This window comes from Lissotriton vulgaris, chromosome 7 (genome assembly GCF_964263255.1).
Source record: "Lissotriton vulgaris chromosome 7, aLisVul1.2, whole genome shotgun sequence".
NCBI classification, from domain to species: domain Eukaryota; kingdom Metazoa; phylum Chordata; class Amphibia; order Caudata; family Salamandridae; genus Lissotriton; species Lissotriton vulgaris.
Genome location: NC_141695.1, coordinates 17,813,295 through 17,818,535, shown reverse-complemented (window position 1 = coordinate 17,818,535; position 5,241 = coordinate 17,813,295). Strand labels below are relative to the sequence as shown.

Here is a 5,241-nt window from a genome sequence, read left to right as displayed (position 1 = left end):
AGACTCTTTGGAGCTATGTTTTTCCTCCCACTACCGGATTGAATTTTGCTACTGAAATAAACACTGTGTGGTTGTTAATGTATAAAATATCTGATCCGGAAGGAAGTTCTAAACGTGAGAGAAGCATTTGAACGAGAAATTATGTCAGTACACATAATGTAGAAGACATCGCTCGCCACTGTCAGCTGAGCTTACTACGGAACTCAGACTTACTATCCACAGTCGGTAGAAGTCACTGTCCACAGCCAACTGTGATTACAGTACACCATCAATAGAACTTGCTTTCCAAGGGCAACAGTGCGTATTATCCACATCTGACAGAGCCTCAGCATTCCGAATCTATTAGCCACAGACAATAGTGATTGCTAAGTTTCCTAGGATTCTAGAGCTCTGTTCCAGAGCGTATCATGTTATGTTATGTTATGTTATGTTATTTATTTTTTGTATAGCGCACGGATGCCGCAGCCAAGAGGCATCTCTAGGTGACAGAGCTTACTATCCACAAGAGAATGTCTCTGAGTAAGAAAGTGTATCAATGCTCTGAATGTGACAAAGGGTTCAGGGTAAAGCACCAACTTATTGTCCATGAGAGAATGCATACAGGTTACAAGCCATACCCGTGCTCTGAATGCGACCAAAGGTTCAGGTTAAAGCATCAACTTATCCTCCATGAGAGAATACATACAAGTAACAAGCCCTTCAAGTGCTCTGAATGTGGGAAAAAGTTCAGTACAAAGACCCACCTTTCCTACCATGAGAGAACACATACAGGTTACAAGCCATATCAGTGCTCTGAATGTGGGAAAAGCTTCTGCCAGAAAGGACAGCTTTCTATCCATGAGAGAACACACACTGGCGAGAAACCATACCAGTGCTCTGAATGCAACATCAGTTTCCGTACTAAAGGCAATCTGACATAACATGATAAAACACATACTGGGGGAAACCTCATCAGTGCATTGAGTGTGGGAAAAGGTTCTGCCAGATAAACGTGCTTAAAGTTCACATCCGGATCCACACAGGAGAAAAGCCATATCAGTGCACTGAGTGTGAGAAAAAATTCTATTCAAAGAGTTGTCTTACCAAACATGAGAGAATCCATACTGGTGAGAAACCTTTTCCATGCTCGGAGTGTGATAAAAGCTTTTATTGTAGAAGTGACATGAAGAAACATTTAAGAAAACACACCAGTGAAAAACTATTTCGGGACAAAAAATATAACACAAACACCACTGTCCATAAAAGAACACAAATGGATGAGAAGAAACATGTTTGCAGTGAATGTGGAAAAGGATTCAGGCGCAAGACATGTCTCTCCCTCCATTTACGAGTGCATACAGGTGAGAAACCTTATCAGTGCTCTGAATGTGAGAAAAGCTATAGTCAGAGAGGCATGCTTATTGTCCATGAAAGAAATCATACAGGGGAGAAACCTCATCAGTGCTCAGTATGTAGCAAATGTTTTATGTCTAGTGCTAAACTGAAAATCCATGAGATAATACATACAGGTGAAAAACCGTATCAGTGCAGTGAATGTGGAAAAAGTTACAGTCAACCTGGAAATCTACTTAAACACAAAAGAATACACGCAGGAAGACAAAAACTACACCAGTGTACAAAATGTGGAAAAAGGTATTTTGACAAAGGTCAACTCAAACAACACGAGAAAACACATACAGGCGAGAAACCATGTCAGTGCACTGAATGTGAGAAAAGATTCCGCGATAAACGTTGTCTAATCCTTCATGAACGAACACATACTGGTGAGAAACCTTATCAGTGCGGTGAATGTGGTAGAAGATTTGGTACTGTAGGAAACCTTAATGAACACAAGCGTTGTCATAATGGAGAAAAACCTTATCAGTGCACCGAATGTGGCAAATATTTCAGACGTAAGCATCATCTTACTAGTCACGAAAGAACACATACAGGGGAGAAACCTTATCAGTGCACCGAATGTGAGAAAATCTTTAGTCATAAATTCATACTTACTGTGCATCAGAGGACGCACACTGGCGAAAAACCTTATAGATGTGCTATATGTGAAAAAAGCTTTAATCATCTATCAGATCTTAAAAAACATGAGGGAATACACACTGTAGATAAGCGTTACAAGTGTATGAAATGTGGGAAAGGGTTTACCCAGAAAAGATGTCTGACTTCCCATGAGAAACAATATATGAAAAAGAAGCAAAGACATGATGTCTAAGAAGCTACAAAATATAAGATGGAAAATTGAAGGTTGAATACTTTCCTATTACTCATAATACAGAACAGCATCTTCAAGAGTCAAGTTTGCATTATTGCATGTATGCAGACCTGTAAGAGACCGTAACTCATTTGCAAGAACATTAGCCATACAATGAAATGCTTCCAAATCTGAAAAGATGTCTTGTGTACCCTACGAGAGACAAAATGTGAAAAGGAAACCAAAGTCATAGTAAACTTGAAGTCCACACTTTTAGAAACTTGGTATGTGTAAACTAAAGTTTGAAAGTAATTTTCCATGGATGCATACTTCTAACCGCAGATTCCTCACCTAGTGATTCCTCACTTTGTGAATTTCTCCAGGCACCTGACTAGATCTGGAACCTCCCGCAGTCGCTCCTGCCCGGCAGTAAATGATGCCTTCAGATTCCATCACAACTCCATCACACCTCATCATGTGGGCATAGAGTTGCATAAAGGACCTGTTCCTGTGCATTGATGTAAGGTTATCTTTTTCCTCGCCTAAAGACGAGGATCTGGAGCTCTGCTCCTGCTGGTTGAAATTTCTTAGTGAAGTTTTAAAAAAACTAAACTTGGGCACTGTACAAAGATATCACCCCCAAAGTTGATAGAATTCAAGATGGCTGTGATCATTTTTATATACTTCCTATATAGTGGTTGCTCTAGTTATATTGTTTTATCTTCAGTTATTAACCATGTATGGCTTTGAATGAAAATGCTTTAATCACACACAACTGAAATGCTTTCTCGAAGATATTGTGATAATACTGATCACACAAGTAAGTGATTCTCGATGATTTTTTATCCCAAGCTGGTACCTTGGGTTCCCTGTTATTTCTTTCAACAATCAATACATGAAGTCTAATAGAAGTAGGAAGGAGACAGAAGCTCTAGTTGTTGTTTAACATGATTTTAAAACCTTTTCTGCACAAAAGGGTATAAACGCTCTGAACATTTATTGTGCCTTGAGAGGGCTTTGGACAAGGCAGGAGGAGATGCTGCTGGGGCACAGACAAGACTGTGATATCAACAACTTCCCTTTCAACAGATACTGCTTCTGCACATTTCATCTGAGTGCAGCTTATAGAAGGACATGGACTGTAATTCTCTCTGCCATCTTGAACCGAACTCTTTTTGTTCTGCCAAAGTATATGGTGTCACTTTCATGGAGGTTATCGAATATGACTCAATAGGATTCCTTGTAATATTAAGTTAAGCTCATGCAGATGAAAGAGGGTTTGGGAAACAAACTTATCACATTGTAAAATATGTGCTGGATTTTAATATTCATGTTGCAATGCTTCGTTCTTTTGTGTTTGCTTGTCAACATATTGGTTCTGTTTTTATAGGTACCACTATTCATGTTGTGTTTACTAGGATAGCTTTTTAATTTTTAATAAAGTATATAAACACTTACCCTGGTGTGAATTCCTCAGTGTGCGTCCAGAGCATAGCACCCTGGGGGATGGGCGGCATTGTCTGTGACTGCATTCTCAGTGGGGCACAAATGTCTCAGCAAAAAAGTGTAAATAGATATCTCCCGGGTGTGCCTCCTTCTTTATTTGGTGCATTTCCAGGCTGTCTTCATTTACAGACATTGGATACATAAAAAAGCGGTGTACTGTGATCCGGAGTGCCATGGGCATAGAGGTCATTGATGTGATTGGCAGGGTCAAAGAGGGAGCCAAAAAAAAATATTCTGTAAGTATTTTATTTTTTTTGTGTGTCTGCACTCAACTGCATGTAAAGTAACCCGCACACGTGAAAGTAAAAAAAAAGCACGTTAAACATATTAAGATGCTTTGAAAATAACTTAATATTATGCAAAAAAACTATTTATGTGACCTTGTATAATGTAAATGGGGCTCATGTAAAGTGCTCCAGTATGTTCAGGTCAAATTTGCACTATATAAAAGTATAAAAAAATGAGAGAATAATCAGCGGGAAATGTGCAATCTCAGTTTCTTAATGCACTCACTGCAGATGTCTGTGTGTGTGTGTGAGGGACCAGAAAGGCACAAAATTGAATCCTAGTTAGTGTATTTTTATTTTTTAAATGTATTTTTATTGCAGAATTATCAACCATCTTCAAGGTCAGGTGACCAGTCTTCCTCTTACAATATAAGGCACTATACTGTTGTAAAAAAAAAAAAAAAAAAATGGTACACAGCCATTCAGCCCACATCCCGGAGGCTGGGCGGCGCATCAAGCTACCCCAGCAGGAGTTCTCACGTACCTATCAGAGGGACACCGGGTCAAGAGCACAATTTTGTATCTGCTTTTATCCCCTATCAAACTCCCCCTCCCCCTCCCCACCGCCAAGACTTTACATTCTTTACCTCAATCTTTGCCCTGATCCCCAGTGTCCGAGCTGTTAGGTCTATGCTCACACTTTCCCAACTCAATCGTTCGTCAGCGATTCGCTTCTTCTACTGCCTCATTGACAACTACGTGCCGCCCTACACTCCATCTGCTGGGGAACCTGGAGAGTCTCCCTACCGTAATTGCCTCCTCTGGTGTGTCTGCGGTGTCCCCGTAACTCCCCCCCCAACCCCTCCCTCCCCCGCTGCCTCTGATGTGGGTGGTATCTATAAGTTCCAAAGCGATGACCAATTGCCCATCGGGGTCAAACACTCGGCCTCCCATGCCTCATGGAACCTTCCTTTCCAATTGCCCTTCCTCTTCATCCTTGATCAACAGGTCATTTAGATCCTGCACAATCACTTCCCATGCTCTTGCAAGATGTAAGCTCTTCTCATTACCAGTCCTCGTGGCCTGTCGCATTCTGATCTCACTCTCACATTTGGACCATTTCCTCAACTCATTCGTCCATCTCCGGACAGACGGGCCCTCCCTGGATTTCCAGTGCCAAGTAATCTCCCTTTGCGCCAGCATGAGTCCCAGGTCAATAAACTTACTCGTAATTTTGGTCTTGGTCATGTGCGGAAACCAAAGCAATATGCACGCGGCCATATCAAATTCCACTTCTCTCTCCGTTACTGCATTCAGGAG

At 41.0% G+C, this 5,241-nt stretch overlaps 1 pseudogene; it reads left to right on the top strand.

The window, feature by feature from the left end:
* Positions 1-509: 509 nt before the first annotated feature.
* On the top strand, positions 510-2,209 carry LOC147700536 (uncharacterized; annotated as a pseudogene).
* Positions 2,210-5,241: the final 3,032 nt, after the last annotated feature.